We start from the raw sequence: 25,093 nt of genomic DNA, 5'->3' as shown, positions 1-25,093 counted from the left end.
TTGGAATCCCCAAGTGGTTCAGTCAGTTCAGTCAGTGAAGAGTCTTCCTGCAAGGTGGGAGACACAGGTTCAATCCCTGGGTTGGGAAGAACCCCTGGAAAAGGAAATAGCTACCTACTCCAGTATTCTTGCCTGAAGAATTCGATGGGCAGAGGAACCTAGTGTGCTATATTCCATGGGTCACAAAGAATTGGACGTGACTGAGTGACTAACACTTTCACTTTCAACTACGAAATACTAATTTAGTAACTACTGTGTGTCAGTATTGATTATTTTTTTAATTTATTTTTTTTATTTGCAGGATGTTTGCTTTACAATATTGTATTGATTTCTGCCGTATATCAACATGAATCAGCCATCAGTATACATATGTCCCCTCCCTCTTGAATCTCCCTCCCACCTCCCACCCCATCCTACCCCTCTAGGTTGTCACAGAGCACCAACTTGAGTTCCCTGCCTCATACAGAAATTTCCACTGGAAATCTAGTTTTCCCATACGGTGATAGTATTGATTATTGATTTGGCAATAAACATAGAGCCCTTTACCTGTGACCAGTCATGGCCCCTGTTTGACTGAGTTGTCTGAGCAGTTATCATTCACCGTGTTCTTTCAGGTGTTCCAAGAATTTTCCTTGCATGGATCTTTTGAATTAAAATGATATATTAATATCAATAGAATGGGCTTCAAGTATCATACTTCTTCTTAAAAAAAGCAGAACAGTTATCCTGAAAAATAGATTTTTCACAAAAACCCTGAGCTTCAACCAAGGATTCCTAGCATGAAAAAGCAACACATTGAAAGGGCTTTTCAAGTGTGTCTAAGTGGGAGTGCTTTCATAAATACCTTCTCAACATTCACAGGAAGAGTGGAACACCTCTTATTCACCCTCCACCTACAGAATGGAGTCCCTGTGGAGATTACGTGATTCACTCTTGTTATATCTTGAGATCTGGCTGGGCCTTAGGCGTGCTGGGGGTAGATCTCGGAGAGTGGTCTGCAGTGAGGGACCAAGTCCAGTTAAGGCAGGTATGGTGTCGGAGGTGGCCCCTCATGAGAGTCAGGCCAGCGTGTTGGGCAGTGAGTTAGCCTGCCAGCTGCTGCTCAGCAGATGGAGGGATCCCAGCACAGTGAAAGAAATTCAGCAGATTTCGCCATGTTGGTCAAGTGGGGACCCAGTCTCAGGAGTAGAGCTTGAGAAAGGGATGCGATGCTGAAATATGGAAGAGAAGGCTTAAGATCTGACTGTGTCAGGGAAATTGATTGTGGTCACTGCAGGTGGGTGAGCTGCTAGGGCCCATCGGGTGGTTCAGAAGGAGGGGGCCAGGTGGTGGAGGGACCAGGAGCCAGGCCAGGTCTGACAACATGCAGCTACATACTGAGCCAGCCTACCATTGCCCCTCCCTCCTCCTTCTCTTCCTTCTTTCTTTCCTCCTTCCCTCTTCCTTTTTCCCTCTTCCCTTTTTCTCTTTCTCAGTCAGCAGCATGTATTGATCACCTGCTGTATACTAGTCTTGACAATGAGGTAGGAATGATTCTTATAACCAAGTGCAGTCTGAATTATTAATATAAGTATTTATTTACACATTAATATTATAAGAACCAGAAAGGTTCTTAATACAGGAAAATAGAAACAGAAAAGATGAAGCCAACATGTCAGTGTGATTAGGGAAGGCTTCCTACAAAAGGTGGTATCACTGGAGCAATCTTGGAGGATGTGTTATCGTTTTCTAAGAGAGGAAAGAAATAACCCACTCAGTTGTATTTTTCACTTTTTGATGTACATATATTATATAGATATCTTACTGTGCTTCAGTGGTTCTCCTCACTGTTCTACAGTCAAGATATTCAGACAATGGTTAAACAGTTTCCTCTGACTCTTCAGGCATGCCACATAAAATGGAGTGAACAGTGTCAGAACTGAAGGAAAGAGCTCTGGTACTAGTGTTGTTGGCAGCAAAGTCCATCACAGCAAGCTGGGTAAAATCTGGTGGTCACACCAACACAAGCTCCTCCTTACCTTGCCTTCTACTCTACTTGCCGACTACCTTACCTGTATCTCAGTCTAGCAACAAACACATTAAATGCCCCTTCATTCTGGCCAAGCTATTGAACCTGGAAGGATACAGTCCCCTACTAGGGCATCAGTTCTGTTCAGTCACTCAGTCATGTCCCACTCTTTGTGACCCCATGACTGTAGCATGCCAGGCTTCCCTGTCCATCACCAACACCCAGAGCTTGCTCAAATTTATGTCCATCCAGTCAGGAATGCCATCCAACCATATCATCCTCTGTCATCCCCTTCTCCTCCTGCCTTCAATTTTTCCCAGCATGAGGGTCTTTTCCAATGAGTCAGTTCTTTGCATCAGGTGGCCAAAGTATTGGAGTTTCAGCTTCATCGTTAGTCCTTTCAGTGAATATTCAGGACTGATTTCCTGTAGGATGGACTGGTTGGATCTCCCTGCAGTCCAAGGGACTCTCAAGAGTCCTCTGCAACACCACAGTTCAAAAGCATCAATTCTACTGCGCTTAGCTTTCTTTATAGTCCAACTCTCACATCCATACATGACCACTGGAAAAACCATAGCTTTAACTAGATGGACCTTTGTTGGAAAAGTAATGTCTCTGGTTTTGAATATGCTGCCTAGATCGGTCATAACTTCTTCCAAGGAGCAAGCATCTTTTAATTTCATGGCTGCAGTCATCATCTGCAGTGATTTTGGAGCCCCCCAAAGTAAAGTCTGTCCTGTTCCCATTGTTTTCCCATCTATTTGCCATGAAGTGACAGAACTGGATGCCGTGATCTTAGTTTTCTGAATGAGTTTTAAGTCAACTTTTTCACTCTCCTCTTCCACTTTCATCAAAAGGCTCTTTAGTTCTTCACTTTCTGCCATAAGGGTGGTGTCATCTGCATATCTGAGGTTATTGATATTTTTCCTGGCAATCTTGATTCCAACTTGTGCTTCATCCAGCCTGGCATTTTGCACAATGTACTCTGCATATAAGTTAAATAAGCAGGGCAATACAACCTGACGTACACCTTTCCCAATTTGGAATCAGTCTGTTGTTCCATGTCCAGTTTTAACTGTTGCTTCTTGACCCGCATACAGATTTCTCAGAAGGCAGGTCAAGTGGTCTGGTATTCCCATCCCTTTAAGAATTTTTCACAGTTTGTTGTGATCCACACAGTCAAAAAGTTTTGGCAGAAGTAGATGTTTTTCTGTAACTCTTGTTTTTCTATGATCCAACTGATGTTGGCAATTTGATTCTGGTTCCTCTGCCTTTTCTAAAACCAGCTTGAACATCTGGAAGTTCACAGTTCATGTTCTCTTGAAGCCTGGCTTGGAGTATTTTGAGCATTACTTTGCTAGCATGTGAGATGAGTGCAATTGTGCGGTAGTTTGAATGTTCTTTGGCATTGCCTTTCTTAGGGATTGGAATGAAAACTGACCTTTTCCAGTCCTGTGGCCACTGCTGAGTTTTCCAAATTTGCTGGCATATTGAGTGTACCACTTTCACAGTATCATCTCTTAGAACTTGAAATAGCTCAACTGGAATTCCATCATCTCCACTAGCTTTGTTCGTAGTGATGCTTCCTAAGGCCCACTTGATTTTGCATTCCAGGATGTCTGGCTCTAGGTGAGTGATCACCCCATGGTGGTTATCTGGGTCGTGAAGATCTTTTTTGTACAGTTCTTCTGTGTATTCTTGCCACCTCTTCTTAATATCTTCTGCTTCTGTTAAGTCTATACCATGTCTGTCCTTTATTGTGCCCATCTTTGCATGAAATATTCCTTTGGTATCTCTAATTTTCTTGAAGCAATCTCTAGTCTTTCCCATTCTATTGTTTTCCTCTATTTTTTTACATTGATCTCTGAGGAAGGCTTTCTTATCTCTCCTTGCTATTCTTTGGAACTCTGCATTCAGATGGGTGTATCTTTCCTTTTCTCCCTTTCCTTCAGCTTCTCTTCTTTTCTCAGATATTTGTAAGGCATACACTTCTTTTCTCAGATATTAGGGCATCATCTTCTTTAAAAAAAAAAAAAAGAGGTGTTTTTAAAACTGATTTTTACAACCTTGGCGACTTCTACCATAGGCAGTAGGTATTCATTTAAACTTTGAGGTGTTCCTATCTTCCATCCTGGATTTTTAACATGCTTAAATATTTCAGTTTTGATTAGTTTGCTCTAGAAATATAACATCTTTATCATCAGATGTTCTCTAAATGAAAAGATAAAACTTTAAAAAATACTTCTAGCAGACAGCATGATGAACATATGCATATTTATGTAATAATATTTTAAGCATTGTATTACCTTTTATTTCTAAAAAGTTTCTGTAGCTAAGATAGTATCATTTTCTTTAAGCACTATGATTTTTTTTAATTCTGCAAAATAAGGAGAATAATATATATTTATATAGATGTGGAAATGAAGCACATAATATTGGTATTACATGGAAAGAGGGAAAGGCTATTTTTTTATTCATGATTGTCATGCTCCAGGTATTTAACCAGTTATATCTTTAATCAGAAATATTATTGACATTGATTTTTCTTGTTCAAACCTGTTGACAAAACTTTAATGTGCTAATGTGCCAGTTAATAAGATTTATCATTCATTGATAAATAGAATCAACATGCCTTAGGAAAAGTTTTTACTTAGGTTGGCTTAGCTCTTTAGCTCTTTAATTCATGGTTGAAAAGTGATGGACAATGAAGATCATGGGCAATAATCTCTTAACATGTTACTTGATTTATGATTTTCATTGAAAACAATGAACCAATTTTGTAATATACTTGTAATTTAAAATATTAAGACATAAAGACAGTAGGTTACTTTGAACCAGCAGTGTAGGCATTGGAGCTACATCTTTTATTTTATGTTTCTTTACAGTAATCACTCTTTAAGTTCATAATTTTGTGCACTATTAGATATAATTGGTTCTTTTCTCTGACATATGCTTCCTTTCATTATCTTGTGGATATTCCATAAAGCCTTTGTATAATCAGTGTATTCAATCTGAACACATTGAAGAAAAGTAAAACCATTTACTCTTAAGTTTTCATGGTTGAGGTTCAATTTCCAGTTAAATTACTTAAGTTAAATTAAATTACACTCAAGTTAAAATGATAAATCTTATCTTTGTTTAATATTTCTTCACACAACTCAATAAAAGATTTTATGTGTTCATTGCGATAGCTGTTTTGCTTATTAGTGATATAAACTGTTGAAACAGAAAATGTTGAATAAAATAGTAATATCATTACAGAACAGATAACATGAGAAGGAATTTTTCACATGTGTTATTGAGGTAGAGAGACCCAACTAGACTGAGGGAAAGACTTGAGATTTTAAAGATATGGTAGACTGAGGAAATCAGAAAATGTCCTTGCAACAAACTCATATAAGTTAGGGATAAAAAAATGAATTGAATTATGTCAGTCACCTTGCAAGAAAGAAATTATATCTTGGGTTGCCATAAATAAGAGAGTCCTGGAACAGCAAAGTGAGCCAGAACTGTCATGTGGACTGTAGGTGCCTTGTGGTAGTGTGGGTGGTGGGGGGCATTGGACACTGGGGGCCATGAGGCGAGTTCTCACTTGGGGAGTAGACACAGGATTGCATAACGTAGGAGGTTAGAGCTTAGGTCCTTAAACTGACTAAAGCCAAGTTCCTGAGACTGTTACAATCTCAACAGAAGGGTGGATTTGAAAACAAAAAAACTTCTCTACTGGCTCAAGGTAACTGCAAGAAGGACTCTAAAAAGTTTCTGTCTTTATCTTGAAGCTTCATTGTGTTTGGTGCTGAAATCTGCACTACCTATGTATGTGACAATCCCAAACACGAGAACCCCGACTTTATAGTGAATAAACCCGATAAACATTACCTCAGCCTGGTAATGAAATTCACAACTAATTTATTTATCACTATCATATGATTAGTGATAAATCATATTGATAGGCTGTACCTTTGATATGATATATTGAGAATGCTGCATTACCTCTTATTTTCTCTCAAAATCAATACCATCAATCTAATTATGAGTAAAATATCAGATAAATTCCAATAGAGGGGCATTCAACAAAATATTGGATCAATATACCTTGAACCTATCATATTTTGATATCATTAAAAAAAAGGAAAATCTGAGAAACTCTCACACCTAGGAGGAACTTAAGAAGACATGACAACTGACTCTAATGTACTCTTCTGGATGATATCATGGAACAGAGAAGATACTAGATAAAACTAAGGAACTATGAATAAACCATGGACCTTAGTTAATAATTATATGTCAGTGTTGGTTCATTAATTGTTAAAATGTACCACGCTTGCTTAAGATGTTAAGAATAAGGGGAACTGGATGTGAAGTACATGGGAACTTTCACTGATATCTTCTCAATTTCTCCATAAATCTAAAATTGTCCAAAATCCACCTCAAATATGCAAGTCACAGTAGATATTAGGATTAGACTTTAAAGCACTTAAGATAGCTAAATAGCACCATAAAAGAGAATTGAAAATACGAATAAATGTGTTTAACACAATTAAATGTATAAAAATGAGAATCCAAACTCTAAAAAAGTGATAAAATATGATAAAGAAAAGGCAGATGTCAAAAGAAACAAATCCTAATCCTAGGATTGAGAAATATGGACTTTGAAGTTAAAAGCTCTAATAATAGATTTTATAACATCATATTAGACATAGCTGAAGAGAGAATTAGTGACCTGGAGGATAACATTGTAGGAATTACCCAGAATGCACCACAGGGATATAAATAGATGGTAAATATGAAAGGGAAGGCAGAAACAAGGCAGATAGAGGGCAAACATTTGACATATAAACAATGGAAATTCAAGAAAGTAGGATTGCAAAAAAGGCAATATTTGAAGGGAAGATAGCTGAAAAATTTTCACTGTTGCCAAAGAAATAAATTATCTCAAAAATAGACATTATTGATTTCTACTGAGGAAAAACTAAACCAAGAAGCAGACACATTATAGTGAAGCTTTGGAACACAAAATAGGAAAAGACTTTTTCTTTTTTTAAATGTATTTTTAATTTGAGGATGATTGCTTTACAGTGCTGTGTTGGTTTCTGCCAAGAACGCGAATCAGCCATACTGTGCATTTGTCCTCGCCCTCTTCAACCTCCCTCCCACCTACCCTATCCCACCTACCTCGTTGTCACAGGGCGCTGGGTTGGACTCCCCGTGTTATACAGCAACTTCCTACTAGAGCGCTGTTTTACATGTGGTAGCATACGTGTGTCAGTGCTGCTCTCTCAATCGGTCCCACCTTCTCTTCCCCCGCTGTGCCCACGACTCTGTTCTCAACGACTGTGCCTCTATTCCTGCCTTGCAAATAGGTCCCTCAGTAACATTTTTCTAGATTCTATATGCATGTGTTAATATACAATATTTATTTTCCTCTTTTTGACGTACTTCACTCTGTATAACAGGCTCTGGGTTCATTTATGTCGGTTCAACTGACTCAAATTTGTTCCTTTTTATGGCAGAGTACTATTCCATTGTATATATAACTTCTTTATCCATTCATCTAGACAGGTAAAGATTTAAAGACATCAGGAAGAATTGTCTATAAAGAAACAATTATTAGATTGACAGATAAATTATAAATAGAAATAGATACTAAAAGACAATGAAGTAATAATTGAGGGGAATTAGTGTTAGCCTGGAATTCTTTACCCATGAGAACTTCCATTCAATAGTGAGGCAAAATAAGGACATTTTTAGATAAGCATTGAAAAAATTAATCATAGATCCTTGCTGAAAAAGCTGGCAAAATGTAAACTGGAGAAAAAAGGAATTTGAACCCACTTCCCACCCCTCACCAAAAGATGATGTATCAATTCTGTTATTATTTTTTAAAGTTTTTTAGATAGAAAATTTTAAACGTGCATATCTAGATTAAAATAGTATTACGAGTTCAATTTTATCATCATGAAACTTCATCACTTTTCAACTAATAACCAATCTTGTTTCATCTACACCTCCATGTACTCAAGCATGTAGATTAATTTGAAGCAGATATAAGAATCATATCGTATAATCTGAAGATATTTTGATATGTACCTCTCAAAGATAGGAAGTATATTTTTCTTAATTTTTTTCAACATCATAAAAATTTCATTTTTAAAACTGAAAAGCTTTCTTATATCATCAAATGTCCAGTCAATGTTCATATTATTCCTATCAATTTATGATTTTATTTTTGCAGTATATTTGCTTGAATTGGGATACACATTATATTTATATGCTGCTTGGTTGGTATGTCTTTTTCAATGTGTAGATTCCTCCTTAATATCTAATCTAAATATGTATCTCTAAAGATAGTGTTTCTATGTGTTCATGCTCTCAAATGGATACTCATTTAAGTTCATTTGTTTCCACTTTGTTTTTGATTTGGGGGTTAGCATTTTAAAATATAGTTTCATAAATGGTGAATATTATTTTACATTACTTTTACTTGTTTGTTTCATAGTTAAATTTTGGAAAAATATGAAGTTTAAGTAATTCTGTCAAGAAATATTTGGATAAGTAAATCATGCTCAAAGATAAGGAAAAATAATTACAAAATATATATATATTTAAATGGATTCTCTCTTTTCAGAAATGGAAGTTCCTTCATAAGAATTCTGGACTTTTACGAATGCTCTCACTGTGCTTAGCTGGCTAGATGGGACCTAAATGCTTAGAAGCATAGATTCATATCTAAAAATAAATAGTTTAGAATTTGGGAGTACTTTGCACAGCTGCCAGGATATGTCTATATATCCACCTAATTTTATTGTAGATATATTATTATGCTTGTGTAGCTTACTTACTTGTGTTAAAGGTAAAATCTTTTCAAAACTATGCAAACAAAAAGTTTATTGAGCTCCTGTTTTAGATATCCCCAAGGAGACTCTGAATGTAACCTGTAAGAGCACAGCAGGAAATAAAAGTCCAAGCAAAATACTGCAGGTCAAGCCTCTTGTGTTCTGGGATCACTTGATTGTATCCCTTCAGTTATGTGGGAGAACTTTTTTTTATTATACATGTTTTGGCTCCACAGAAATACAAGGTAGGGCAATTTCTTTGAAAGCCACTTTTATAATCTATTTAATTTCAGCACTATTCATAATCCATTTTTTGTTATTTGGAGCTGCCATCATTTACCTCTAAACAGGAGATAAGCAGTGGGGGATAGGGGGGAATGAACTTGGACAGTTCTGAATGGCAGTAAATCTATGGAGATGTGGACCTGTGAACCACAATGTCCTTTCCTTTTGCTTTACATGATCACTTATTGCTGCAGCTCTGTCTTTGGACAAAAGTCATTAAAATTTTTTTAATGAGTTAAAATAAATTCATTAGTTTGTGTCCTAGTTTCCTCCTCTGAAAAGGTGGCTATAATGATATGTAACTATTTTACAGAGGTGGAATATCTAATTGCTCATTGGAAAGTGTTTTTCAAATACAAGATGTTAGATACATGGTTATTACCATAGTTGTCATTATTATCATTATAGTCTCAGACTGAAAGATGCTGGGTAATTTTAAGATGTGGCAATGTTATATCCAAATAAAGAAGAATAACCTGAGTTGTTGGATAATAGGAGTCCAAATAATGTGTGGCAGATGAGAGTTTCTTTTGTGGGAAGCTAATAAAGATAGTGGTACCTTATTTAACCCCAAATAAGCGAAAGGATTTTACATGTAAATATAGATAGAAGGTTATCCTAATAGTAGTTCATTTCGTCCTGTGTAGTACTGATCATAAGGATCCTTTCTTTCAATTATTTAAATACCCAGAGTCAGAAATTTGTATATCTTGGAGCATGATATATTCTAGCCCATGCAACCTTACTAGGTCAGGAGAAAGTAAGCTAAGAGCATCCTTTAGGGCAGGGCATGTGTTAAGGCTGTCTCTCAAAGCACGGAAGAACAAGGAACCACATTTCCCTGTTCCGGCAATTACTTAGCACCGGGGAAGAGCTAAGGAATCCCGCAGAACAGAATTGGTGGCCAGGTACTATGCAGGTACAGCAGGCAGCTGGGCCTGGAAGTGAAAGCAGGGACAGAGGAATGCAACAGAAGCGTATCAGGCTCAAGTGTGGTAGAGGATGGTGAGCATGCTGTGCTTTGGAGGGTGGCAGAGAAGACCCCATATCCTTATGGGGCCCCGGCCCTCTATCTGAATGGCAGCAGCAGAGATCTGGGCAACAGTGTGGAGCCCATGGGTCAGTGCTGAGGTTGGTATCCAGACTACAGTAGCTTGAAAAAGTAATACAAGTCAAGCTCCAGCTCAGAGAAGGTAGAAGCCGCTTAAGTATCTGAGTGTCCAAAACTGGCTTTGGAAGCAGAGATGAACAGAACTTATGTATGGAGAACATCAGTGGACTCAGCTGTGAACAACTGGGGGGATGAGGCAGGAGGACTGAGAAATTCACAATGTTGGAGCATTCTCCAGAAGACAGTAAACAAGAAATGATGTATCTGTCAGGAGCTTGTAGCTAAAATTCTTCCTCTGCTTCTGATGCAGGGTTATTTCTGGCTAAAAAAAACCCCAAAAACAAACAACAGAAACAAAAACTCCCAGTTTTCAGAAATGGCTGCAAGGGGCACAAAGCCCTCCACTAAGCTAAATATTCACCAACATCTGCATCTCGTTCTGGAGGCTGAGGATACCCAATGCCTCAGACTCACAGATAGGTTATATACGATGTCTGTGCCAGCAGGGTCAGCTCTGTAGTACATATACCACAATGACATCCATAAATCTCCAGGTTCCATTTCTCCTATAATTGGAAAAAGCATAATTCACTAGTTGGATTTCATTAAACCAGGAATGATTCTACATCTCTATTAGTCCTAAACCCCTGATCTATTCATCAGATGAACTCCTACTCATCCTTCAGATCTCCACTTAAGTAATCCTTCAGCAGACCCTTCTGCATGCACTGGACACATCAGGACTGTCACCCTCCCTACGGTTAGTGTATCTCACTGAAGTTAGTGTACTTAGGTAACTGTCTCCCATTCTTGATACATTGCAGATTCTAAAATGGCATGGACTCTGTCTTGTTCAGTTGCTGTATGGTCAGAATGCAGCAGAGGGTCTTAAATGTAGTAGCTACATACCAACTAACTGCTGGATGGATGAACAAAGGAGTGATAATGATAGCCAACCTTCATGGGTTGCTGGCTCTGTGTCAGGCTCTGTGTAAGGTTGGTACATGCACTATCTCCTTTAATTCTGTCAGTAGTCCTATGAGATGGGTCCTGTTATTATTTGAAAGAGAAAAACTTCAGAGAGGTTAAGATGTCAAAATATTGGCAGACGCAGCATTTTAATGGAGACTCTCAGACTCTGCATCCCCCTCTTTTCACCATTGCACCATGATTCATTGAATTAACCTGGAATTAGTTATGGGATTAAGGATATAGCCATAGATTCATGTGTTTCCAAACTCTACTTTTCTGATTTCCCTGAGTAACAAATTTGATTCTTTGAGAATAAAATTCCCATGTCTCACCCCTGTGTCTAACCCTCATTCTCTGGAAATAACTTTTAACCCTCAGAGTTATTTTCTGGAAACAGATGAATCAGTAATTTCTAGACTCATCTGTCCTTCTGAGAATCACCCCTCAGTTCAAGTAAGCTACAATATCTATTCTTTAACCCAAGACTCTTCCTTCTGTTGATACTTTGTCTTGAGCAAACAGTACGGCTAGTATTCAAAATTTGTGAGGACGTTCTCATATTCTTGGAAATCACACTTGGGTTTTCTCTAAGATGACAGAGTAGAACTTGTACTCATCTTCTCCTGCGAGAACTCCAAAATTACAACTTGCTACTGAACAACCATCAAAAGGGGAATGTTGGATCCCACCAAAAAAAGATACCCCACATCCAAGGGCAAAGGAGAAGCCCCAGCAAGATGGTAGGAGGGGTGAAATCACATTTAGAACCAAACCCCATACCCTCCAGAAATGCTCGGAGGGCTCAAACAAACCTTGTACGCACCAGGACCCAGAGACCCCACAGAGACTGAGGCAGAACTGTGTTTGAGTGTCTCCTGTGGAGGTACAGGTCTGCAGTGGACTGCTGCAGGGGCAGGGGATCTGGGTGCAGTAGACCTGGGTATGGCATAAGCCCTCTTGGAGGAGGTCACCATTAACCCCATCATACAGCCACCAGAATTTACACAGGACTGGGGAAACAGACTCTTGGAGAGCATAAACAAAACCCTGTGTGTACCAGCACCCAGGAGAAAGGAGCAGTGACCCCAAAAGACACTGACCCAAATATGCCTGTGAGTGTCCAGAAGTCTCTGGCGGAGGCGTGGGTCAGCAGTGGCCTGATGCAGGGTTGGGGGCACTGAGTGAGGCAGTGTGTGGACTGGACATGTTGAAGGAGGTGCCGTTATCTTCATTACCTCCACCATAGTTTGGCTTCAAGTCAAAGAACAGGGAGGGAACACAGCCCTGCCCATCAACAGAAAATTAGATTAAAGATTTACTGAGGATGGCCCTGCCCATCAGAACAAGACCCAGTTTCCCCTGCAGTCAGTCTCTCCCATCAGGAGGCTTCCATAAGCCTCTTATACTTCTCCATCAGAGGGCAGAAGGAAAAAAAAACCACAATTGCAGAAAACTAATCAATCTGATCACATGGACCACAGCCTTCTCTAACTCAATGAAACTATGAGCCATGCCATGTAGGGCCACTCAAGATGGACAGGTCATGGTGGAGAGTTTTGACAAAATGTGGTCCTTTGGTGAAGGGAATGGCAAACTACTTCAGTATTCTTGCCTTGAGAACCCCATGAACGGCATGAAAAGGCAAAAAGATAAGACACTGAAAGATGAACTCTCCAGGTCAGTAAGTGCCCAGTATGCTACTGGAGATCAGTGGAGAAATAATTCCAGAAGAATGAAGAGATGGAGCCAAAGCAAAAACAACACCCGGGTGTGGATGTGACTGGTGATGGAAGTAAAGGCTGATGCTGTAAAGAGCAATATTGCATAGGAACCTGGATGTCAGGTCCACGAATCAAGGCAAATGGAAGTGGTCAAACAGGAGATGGCAAGAGTGAACATCGACCTTTTAGGAATCAGTGAACTAAAATGGACTGGAATGGGTGAGTTTAACTCAGATGACCATTGTATCTACTACTGGGGGCAGAAATCCCTTAGAAGAAATGGAGTTGCCATCATAGTCAACTTAGTCAACATAGTCTGAAATGCAGTACTTGGATGCAATCTCAAAAACGACAGAATGATCTCTGCTCATTTCCAAGGCAAACCATTCAATATCACAGTAATCCAAGTCTATGCCCTGACCAGTAATGCTGAAGAAGCTGAAGTTGAACAGTTCTATGAAGATATACGAGACCTTCTAGAACTAATATCCAAAAATGATGTCCTTTCATTATAGGGGACTGGAATCCAAAAGTAGGAAGTCAAGAGATACCTGGAGTAACAGGCAAATTTGGCCTTGGAGTACAGAATGAAGCAGGGCACAGGATAATAGAGTTTTGCCAAGAGAATGCACTGGTCATAGCAAACACCCTCTTCCAACAACATAAGAGAAGACTCTACACATGGACATCACCAGATGGTCAATATCAAAATCAGATTGATTATATTCTTTGCAGCCAAAGATGGAAGAGCTCTATACAGTCAGGAAAAAACAAGACGGGGAGCTGACTATGGCTCAGATCATGAACTCCTTATTGGCAAAGTCAGATTTAAATTGAAGATAGTAGGGAAAACCACTAGACCATTCAAGTGTGACCTAAGTCAAAGCCCTTAAAACTATACAGTGGAAGGGACAAATAGATTCAAGGGATTAGATCTGATACAGTTCCTGAAGAAATGTGAAAGGAGGTTCATGTCATTGTACAGGAGGCAGTGATCAAGACCATCCCTAAGAAAAAGAAATGCAAAAAGGCAAAATGGTTTCCAAGAAGACCTTACACATAGCTGAGAAAAGAAGAGAAGTGAAAGACAAAGGAGAAACATAAAAATATACGTATCTGAATGCAGAGTTCCAAAGAAAAGCAAGGAGAGATAAGAAAGCCTTCCTCAGTGATCAATGCAAAGAAATAGAGGAAAACAATGGAATGGGAAAGACTAGAGATCACTTCAAGAAAATTAGACATACCAAGGGAACATTTCATGCAAAGATGGGCTCGATACAGGACAGACACGGTATGGACCTAACAGAAGCAGAAGATATTAAGAAGAGGTGGCAAGAATACACAGAAGAACTATATAAAAAAGATCTTCATGACCCAGATAACCACAATGGGGTGATCACTCACCTAAAGCCAGACATCTGGAAATGTGAAGTCAAGTGGGCCTTAGGAAGCATCACTATGAAAAAGCTAGTGGAGGTGATGGCATTCCAGTTGAGCTATTTCAAATCCCAAAAGATGATGCTGTGAAAGTGGTGCACTCAATATGCCAGCAAATTTGGAAAACTCAGCAGTGGCCACAGAACTGGAAAAGGTCAGTTTTCATTCCAGTCACAAAGAAAAGCAATGCCGAAGAATGTTCAAACTAACGCACAATTGCACTCATCTCACACACTAGCAAAGTAATGCTAAAATACTACAAGCCAGACTTCAACAGTACATGAATGGTGAACTTCCAAATGTTCAAGCTGGATTTAGAAAAGGCAGAGGAACCAGAGATCAAATTGCCAACATCCTTTGGATCATCAAAAAAGCAAGACAGTTACAGAAAAACATCTTGTTTCTGCTTCCTTGACTATGCCAAAGCCTTTGACTGTGTGGATCACAAAAAAACTGTGGAAAATTCTTCAAGAGATGGAAATACCAGACCACCTGACCTGCCTCTTGAGAAACCTGTATGCACGTCAAGAAGCAACAGTTAGAACCGACATGAAACCACAGACTGATTCTAAATTGGGAAAGGAGTATGTCAAGGCTGTATATTGCCCCCCTGCTTATTTAACTTATATGCAGAGTACATTATAAGAAATGTTAGGGTGGATGAAGCACAAGCTGTAATCAAAATTGCTGGGAGAAATATCAATAACCTTAGATATGCAGACGACACCACCCTTATGGCAGAAAGTGAAGAAGAACTAAAGAGCCTCTAGATGAAAGTGAAAGAGGAGAGTGAAAAAGTTGGCTTAAAGCTCAACATTCAGAAAACTAAGATCATGGCATCCAGTCCCATCACTTCACAGCAAATAGATGGGAAAAAATGGAAACAGTGACAGAATTTATTTTGCGGGCTCTAAAATCACTGCAGATGGTGACTGCAGCCATGAAATTAAAAGATGCTTGCTCTTTGGAAGGAAAGTTTTGACCAACCGAGACAGCATATTCAATTCAGAGACATTACTTGGCCAAAAGAGGTCCGTCTAGTCAAAGCTATGGTTTTTCCAGTAGTCAAGCATATATGTGAGAGTTGGACCTATAATGAAAGCTGAGCGCTGAAGAATTGATGCCGAAGAATTGTTGGCGAATACTCTTGAAAGTCCCTTGAACTGCATGGAGATCCAAACCAGTCCATCTTACAGGAAATCAGTCTTGAATATTCATTGGAAGGACTGATGCTGAAGCTGAAACTCCAATAGTTTGGGCATGTGATGCGAAGAAGTGACTCATTGGAAAAGACCCTGATGCTGGGACAGGTTGAAGGTAAGAGGAGAAGAGGACGACAGAGGATGAGATGGCTGGATGGCATCACTCACTCGATGGACATGAGTTTGAGCAAGCTCCGGGTGTTGGTGATGGACAGGGAGGCCTGGCATTCTGCAGTCCGTGGGGTCACTAAGAGTTGGACACGACTGAGCAACTGAACTGAACTGAACTCTCATATTCTTAAATAAAATAAATAAAACACTATAAAGTTGAAAACATTTTTGCTTGTCTTCCCAAGTTTATTTCTCCTCCATAGAGAAGCAATCACCGTGCATTTCATGTGCAAGCGTTTGTTCTTTTGTCACAGTTCTATATACATATGTATCTATGAACAGTAAGTAATATTACTTTGTTTAAAAATGCATAAGTATATTATATGTTATAGATACTCTAAAGTTGGTTTTTTCACTAAACATTACTTGGAGATCATTAATTACAAAATGGTTACTATAAAGATACTTTCAGTTGGAAGAAGAATGGCCTTATTCCTTTTGAATGCATGTCCATAAATAATGTAGATTTTAGGAACATACATACCAGTTGTACAAAAATACATCTTCATTATCCTGGTACAGCCAGGTCTTTGGAGATCATTAATTACAAAATGGTTACTATAAAGATACTTTCAGTTGGAAGAAGAATGGCCTTATTCCTTTTGAATGCATGTCCATAAATAATGTAGATTTTAGGAACATACATACCAGTTGTACAAAAATACATCTTCATTATCCTGGTACAGCCAGGTCTTTTTAGTGAAGAAAAATGGTAATAGTGGGAAGTTTACATTTTTGGAAAAGCTGTAGTTCTAAATTTCATTTTCCCGAAGTTAGAATATAGCACAGTAGTACCGCTGGATAACATTCAGTTTGGTGCTCTTAAATCCTTTCCAGTACTTCTTTGTACATGTCAGGCGACACTATTTTTTAGCCTAAAAATAGAAAAATATTAATGCAAGTCTTTGGACCCCAGTTCAAAGATATGTCTGCCCTTAATCCTTTGTCAAATAATGCAAAATGACCTTGATAAGACACCTAAAGTGTTTTCATATTTGGTTATTTCCCCTTGAAATAGAGAACTCCAACAGCAATTATTATTTTTATTAAGTAAGCTTTGTATCAGTAATTCTAATCTTTGGTGTGCATCAGAATTGCTGGAAAAGCTTGTTAAAATACAGATTTTTTTTTTTACAAATACAGAGTTTTTATATCAATAGGTCTGGGGTGGAGCCTGAGAATATGCAATTTCTAACAAGCTCTCTTTTGATGCTGGTATGCCAATATGAGAACCCCACTTTGAGAATTTCTTCTCTAATAACAGTGATCAAAGAGCAGACCTCAGGCTATAATAGAATGAGGAGGTAGGTAAATTCTCAAACCAAAACCAATAAAAAACACCTTTAAAGCTGGACCAAACACACACACACAACCATTTCAGAACTCTGAAAATCAAACTATGGAATACAGCAATCTGAGAAGAATTTATACTTCAAAGACTGTTGAATATCAAGTAAGAATATTGGAAATCTTCACATTCTTATTTCTACTCCCTTCTTCCCAGTTTGATTCGTATGGAAATTCTGCCAGGATGGAGCAGGCCATGGCTGATGTGGCCAAAAGAGACTCACTTGGCTTAGATGTAAATGACAGTCACACCCAGAAGAGCTGTCAGTGGAAGTGAAGATATTGGCAAGATGAAAGGTCAAAGCCTGGGTTGTGGTTGCAGTTTAGACAAACATTTCTGACTGAGGGTGAATACATGTGGAGTGGAGACTGGAGAAGTGCAAAGATTTTCATGCGCTCTTGGCCAACCAAGGCTTCCCTGGTGGCTCAGATGGTGAAAGGATCTGCCTGCAATGCAAGAGACCCAGGTTCAATAACTGGGTTGGGAAGATCCCCCAGAGAAGGGAATGGCTACCCACTCCAATATTCTTTCCCGGAGAATTCAATGGACAGAGGAGCCTGGTAGGCTACAATCCATAGGGGTTGCAAGAGTTGGACATGACTTAGCGACTAAACCACCAAAGCAAACATGTTTAAATAATTAAAGGAAAGTATGACAATAATGAACCAACAAATGATGCTTAATAATTGGGTAGAAATTTTAACATTCTGGATTTAAAGAGTACACAACTGAAATGAAAAGCCCTAACAGGGCCTAATGCAGACTAAAGATGTCAGAAGAAAGAATTGGTGAGCCTGAAGATAGATCAGTTAAATTTTCCAATCCGAAGAACAGAGAGAAATGATTGAACAAAAATGAGCAAAGCATCATAGAACTGTTGGACAAGAATAAATATGCTAACATGTGTGTAATGGGAGTCCCAGGAAGGGAATAGAAAAAGAGAAAGAAAAATTATTTTAAGAAATAACAGCGAAAATCGTCTCAAATTTGATGAGAAACATTAATCCATGCATCAAGGAAACTCCAAGAAATATTTATAAAACAAATACAAAGAGATCAACACAATAGAAAAATTCATCAATATGATTAATGGCTAACTTATATTCTGACAGTGGTAGCCAGAAGGTAGTGAAATCCAACACTAACCAAAACTCCTTAAAAAATAAAGGTGAAATAAATTCATTTCCAGACAAAGACTGCAGACATTTCTAATAAAAAATGCTTGAAAGAAATACTTAGTTCCTTAGTTCCTTACGCTGAAGGAAAGCTACACTAGAAGGTAATGTGAAACAAACACAAAAGTACCAAAGTGACAAATGTGGTTTTATATGCTAATAAAAGACTATTGCATACATTTTTTCACAGTTCTTCTATTAACTTCTTTAAAGTATATGCTATTTAGCTTATAACATATAAATGGACAATATCTGACAACAGTAACACAAATGAGAGGGTACGAAATGAAGATGGATAATAGCAAAGTTTATGCATTTTACCAAAAGGTGGTTACTATTGATCTGAAATAGATTGTGATAAATTAATACTCATATTGTAATCCCTGGAGTAACTAAGAGGAAAATAACTTTTTTATAAAAGTGAAAAATCAAGAGCACAATTAAAGCACGAAACTGAAAATATTTAATGCAAAAGAAGGTAATATGGGAGGAACAGAGGAAAGACAGAAACCATATAGAATACAAATAAGCAAAATTGCACCTGTAAATCTAATCATACAAAAATTCCATTAAACATAAATATTCTAAATGCCACAATCAAAAGCAGAGGTAATCATATTTCATAAAAAGAGCAAGATACAGCTGTATGTTTTCTATGAGCGATACATGTGACATTCAAAGATACAAATATATTGAAAGTAAAAGGATGGCAAAACATATGTGTGCAGTTTTCCTGAGAGAGTCGTAGTTGCTACCAGGTAACCAATATTGCTGGAGACAAAGAAGTATAATTTATCATGTTGAAAGGGTCAATACAGCAGGAAGAAGTAGCAATTATAAATGTACATACACCTAATAACAGTCTCAAAATGAATAAAGCAAAAACTGACATAATTGAAAGGAGAAATAGTATATTCAATAATAATAATTGGAGATTTTTATATCTTACCTTCAACAATTGAATGAATAAGGAGATGTAAAATTAGCCTGGACATAGAAAATTGGAACAATACTTTCAGCCAATTCACCCTAATTTATGTATATATAAATGCTCCACTCAAATGAATGCAGAATATGCATTTTTCTCAAACAACATAGAACATTTTCCAGCATTGATCATATGCTAGATAATTAGGAGAAGTAGGAGACACAAATTATCAATACCAAGAATGAAAGAAGGTCCATCCGTACTGACCCTAAAGAAATTAAAAAAGATTACAGGGGAATATTATGAACAACCCATGCCAAAATACCAGTCAACTTAGATAAAAGAGGACAAATTCCTGGAAATATATATAAATTCCCAAACCTGACTCAAGAAGAAACATAAAGTCTAAATAGAACTATGACATATAAAGGAATTAATTGCTAATAAGGTCTGCCTGTGAGTGACACTGCCAAAAAATGGCAGAGCAGGGGATTCCAAATCTTCATTCCTCCAAAAAAGCAATGATTTGCCAGTAAAGCTGGCAACAACTCTCAGGATCATTTTTTCCAGATCTCTCAAATCTAATAGCAACCAGGGGAACACTTAAAGAAAAGGAAATATCTGAAGTCTGTAAGAGAACATTGTTGGATTTAACCAACCCACTTGCTTACCATCTCTCACTTCCCAGGTTAGCAGTGGTCATGAGTACAGTGGCCCATGTTTCCAGTACAGCTTGCTGATGCCAGCGGGAGCAGTGTGGACTGTTCTCTGAGAATTATGGTTGTGTGCATTGATCTGTTTGTTGCTTCCCTGATGGTCACCCGAAAGCCTTGTCTTTGCTTCACTTCAGAGCTTTCCCAGGACTTGGGAAGCATTTGTGAAAAGTGTTTAAAGACAGACGTAAGAGCTGTGGTCACCTAGGACAAGGGACAGGGGATTCTACAAGTATCAAACCAAAACCCTGGGAAGGAAGGGTTTGGGAATGAGATACATAGGGAAACAAATGCTTTGAAAGGCTTCTGCATATACAGAAAAGCCTGTATTTCTAGAAAGCCATGCACATGCCCAGGGCTTTATGTATTCTCAGGAAAGACCTGAGGAGATGCTTGGCTTTCACCTCTGGCTCAGCATTAGGCTCAATGGAGAAAGGAAGTGAAGGCTAAGGCAGAGTTGTAAGTGGAAGTGTTGAAGAAGAGCCCCAAGAGGAGCCAATCTGCAGAGATGAGAGAGTACTTTTTTCTTTTTTCTTGTCTTTTCTTTTTTTTTCTCTTGCTTTCCTTTCCTTCCCTTATCTTTCCTTTCCTTGTTTTGTTTAGCTCCTAATATATAAGGAAATTTCTATCAAATCAGTAGTCAATGGGGCAGAAACCTCAAGGACATTCATGATAAAAAGTGCAGTCTTCACACAAGTCATTGAAGAAAATCACTAAAGAACTAAAAAACTACAACCACAACAAGTGACAACTACAAACCCAGAGAAATGGAGATAATCCTGATTCCTTATATATTTCTTATACCATTATAGTACTCAAATTGTTCACATTCAACAGAATATTATGAGGCCTTCACCTCTATGTTTCAGTCACTGGTCTAGACACTAGCAAAATAAATCAGACAAAAATTTGTGTCCTTGTGAAATAGATATTTTATTAAATAAATTTTTCATTCATTAAGATTTTTTTTCCAATATTTTATTATAGTAGTTTCCAACACATAGAAAAGTTGAAACAATTTCACGGTAAACCCTCACATGTCTATCTCCCAGATCTACCACTGATGTTTGACTGTTCTTGTCCTGTCTTGTCTCTCTCCATGTAGTCATGTTGCTGTGAGACAATCCGTTGTTTCCTTGTAGCATTATAGTTAAGACTACAAATTAGAAACAACCAAATATACAATAGTAGGGGTTTAGTTACATAAGTTAATGTGCTTCCACCCCATGGACTTATATGCAGCCATTCAACTTTATCTTTTTGACTATGGAAAATCCTGTATGTAATAATAAAGATAAAACAGAATATGAAACTGTTCACTATGCCTTGTAATTTCAACACTATAAAACAAATTATACAAATGAAAGTGGATGTGGAAAATTAAAAGACACAGTCTGTTAGAGTAGTGGAATTTCTGTAACTACCTTCCCTTTCCCTTTGTTGTGGCTTTTATTAAGATTGGTGCATCTTTTATTAATTATGTACTTTAAAAATTTTAAAATTAGGACAATTCAACCATTATCTATGATGTGCATTTAAAATATTTAGCACAGCAGGGAATAAATTGTAATGTCTTTTATTAGCAAATTGTATATTGAATTTTTTCTAGTGCCTGCATATATAATGGTGAATAAAGGGGGTTTCTATGCCCATTAGAAGCTTCCAATATGTTAGAGAGTATGGGTTCATACTGTGGAAAATGCATAAAGAGATGGGAATACCAGACCGCCTGACCTGCGTCTTAAGAAATCCGTATGCAGGTCAAGAAGCAACAGTTAGAACTGGACAGGGAACACAGACTGGTTCCAAATCGGGAGGAGTATGTCAAGGTTGTATATTGTCACCCTGCTTATTTAACTTCTATGCAGAGTACATCATGAGAAATGCTGGGCTGGAAGAAGCACAAGCTGGAATCAAGATTGCCGGGAGAAATATCAATAATCTCAGATATGCAGATGACACACCCTTATGGCAGAAAGTGAAGAAGAACTAAAGAGCCTGTTGATGAAAGTGAAAGAGGAGAGTGAAAAAGATGGCTTAAAACTCAACATTCAGAAAACTAACATCATGGCATCCGGTCCCATCACTTCATGGCAAATAGATGGGGAAACAGAGAGACTTTATTTTGGGGTCTCCAAAATCACTGAAGATGGTGACTGCAGCCATGAAATTAAAAGATGCTTGCTCCTTGCAAGAAAAGTTATGACCAACCTAGACAGCATATTCAAAAGCAAAGACATTACTTTGCCAACAAAGGTCCGTCTAGTCAAAGCTATGGTTTTTCTAGTAGTCATGCATGGATGTGAGGTTGGACTATAAAGAAAGCTGAGCACAGAAGAATTGATGCTTTTAAACTGTGATGTTGGAGAAAACTCTTGAGAGTCCCTTGGACTGCAAGGCGATCCAACCAGTCCATCCTAAAGGAAATCAGTCCTGAATATTCATTGGAAGGACTGATGTTGAAGCTGAAACTCCAATAGTTTGGCCACCCAATGGGAAGAACTGACTCATTTGTAAAGACCCTGATGCTGGAAAAGATTGAAGGTGGGAGGAGAAGGGGACGACAGAGGATGAAATGGTTGGATGGCATCACCGACTCAATGGACATGAGTTTGAATAAACTCCGGGAGTTGGTGATGGACAGGGAAGCCTGGTGTGCTGCAGTCCATGGGGGTCACAAAGATTCAAACACCACTGAGCGACTGAACTGAACTGAACTGTTGTGTTCATAAAAGAAAAACTACACAATGAGCAGTGATTATGCTGCATATATTACATAATATTTTAAAAAGTTGGCTCTGAAAATGGACCGCCGATATTTGCTTCCAGGCTTCATTTCATACCACCTGTTTGATATTTGGCAAGTTACTTCTCTTTGCTTCAGTTTTTCATTTTTATTGAGGTTAAATATATTTCTGAGCTGTTAGATTTCTGTGAGGATTAATGTTTAAAATAATATCTGACACATGGTAAGTACTAAAAATATTGGCAATTTCTACTATTTAATATTAATATGTTGTTTTTAAGATTCTGCAGTGAGTTAGATTCTTGTTTAACTCCTGTGAATTATATATTTTAATCCATGTGCTCTAATAAAAAACTAAAGATAACATAATTATGTTTAGATGTTTAGACTTTAAGACTGTACATTTTACTTCAAACTGATATATTTAAAGGCCCTTTAAAAATCTTTATTGGGAAAACAGCTATTTAGACATGTTAAGAAATGTCCATTTCTATCTTAAAAAATTATTTATGATTACTTTAGAGCACAGATTGATTGCCTGTGAAAGTTGCTTGCTTTCTAGTATCTTAGCAGTAGTACTTAATTTTTCTAGATTTATGGCAGCCTTTTGAACCTCTCATGGATTGCTTTTGATCAGCACACAGGGTCAGATTAAAAGCAGTTTCTCTGTACTCTAAGCTTACTGCCAGTAGGAAACTATATTGAAAAGAAAAAAAATGTCTCCTGGGTGTTTGGAATATATTGTATAATTCCTTGATAAAAACTAATATAAATATTTTGTGGTTAATTAAGGGAGAAATACATAAAAATTTAGATGCTTATCTCACAAATCATCAAACTAAAAAGATAACAGTTATTTACTTATTTTTGTATTTTTACCTCTTTTCCATAAAGAATTTGAGATGGAAAAGTTGCTAATTTTTAATTCTCCTCTCTGTGGATATTTTAATGCCATTAAAAGGGAATAATTTGGATCACATACAAGATTAAGATGGAAATGATGGAATGATGGAATGACTTTGGAGGACAAGTTTTATCCTGTCTCAGGAGAACTCATTATTGGATTGTGTTTATGGAAGATGTAGAAGGAGGAGAGATAAAAATGGAATAACTTCTTTATCTTCACGAGACCCTCCACTCTGTATCAAGAGATTTTCTTTTCAGGAGGGCACAAAGAACTTCTAGATACCAAGTTTCCTATTCCATACATGAAGTCCTCTTAAAGGAAAGTTTCTTTTCACAAAGGGGAATTTAAGTTTTAGAAACTCTGTCCTATTTATTGTGTGTTATTTTTATGTGAGTTTCATAGAGAAACTTTGCAATGAAAGAAGTGAGCTTTTAATAACCTGGTTTTACATGACAAGTTCTGGGAAAAAACAGACTCGGTGTGAATGCTGTCGTAAGGCTGTAAGGGGGACCGGTGCCAGAACTGCAGGTTGGTAAATGTTTTTTGGTAAATCAGAAGATAATTTAAGATTACCTACATGACTGCTCTGTTCCTCACCATCCTTTGAGATATTTGGCATGAGAGAAGGAAAGAATGCCAAATCTTAACAGTTAAGAACTGCTTTTCCTTAGCGGTAATGCATTTGGTTATCTGGGAAGACTCTAGAGTGATGAAGAGTTGATACAAGTGAACTTGAAGATAGATTAGGGTTATTTTTTGAATAAGAAAAATTGTATGTATATATTCTTTAATTGTATATTTAAATACACATGTGTGCATATTTACATACATACACATACATACATTATATATAATTTTAGAAAAAAAAATTCCCAGTCCAGCTAGTACTCATGGCCATTTTAGATTTCTTTTTAATCCTGAAAATGGCTTTAGAGATCTTCTGAAGTATATTTTGCCTCAAAAGTTAAATAATTAACTTCACACCACACTTGACATGTTTAAACATACTGTCTGTTGAGCTTGGTTTGTGAAAAAGCCCAACTCCAATGGCTCTCCAACTGTTTTTTATATTTTACAGTGTAAGGATCTCCAAGTAAATTATAAAATTATAGATCTCCATGATGCTGACATTGAAAAGAAATGTATATAGTGTTGGGTGTTTGATTTAATCATCTTTTCCAGGGCGCACTATTTTAATAATCATGAAGTACTATAAAGTTTCATTCTATACAGAGCTTTCCATGGCACCTCTACCCTGACTTGTTCCATGAAACTATACTACCCAATTCAATAAAGAGTTAATTTCTGTCAACCTAGTTATTATTTAAGACATACAGTCTGGAGGGAGAAAAAAAAAATGATTTCAGTTGGAATGAGATGGAGAGTTAATGAGACATAAAGATACGGAAAGTCTGTTCTAGCTGGCATGAATTCCCAGGGAGGTCAGGAGTAGGGTAGATAAAAATGAACTTAAAATACAGAGGCAGTGGGAAGGAAATCTGTGAAGGCCCATGATATTAGCCAGAGCAAACA

The 25,093-nt window shown here is 37.6% G+C and overlaps 1 protein-coding gene across 6 annotated transcripts in view; it reads left to right on the top strand.

Annotated features, from left to right (window-relative positions):
• Window positions 1-25,093, top strand: part of MACROD2 (mono-ADP ribosylhydrolase 2) — a 2,315,241-nt gene that overhangs the window by 552,383 nt on the left and 1,737,765 nt on the right. The gene's annotated exons all lie outside the window — the stretch shown is intronic.

The sequence above is a fragment of the Bos grunniens genome, chromosome 13, assembly GCF_055505025.1.
Source record: "Bos grunniens cultivar Pamir isolate PY7600 chromosome 13, Bosgru_T2T1.0, whole genome shotgun sequence".
Taxonomy (NCBI): Eukaryota; Metazoa; Chordata; class Mammalia; order Artiodactyla; family Bovidae; genus Bos; species Bos grunniens.
Note: the sequence above shows the minus strand (reverse complement) of the source record. Positions and strands in the feature narration are given on the sequence as shown.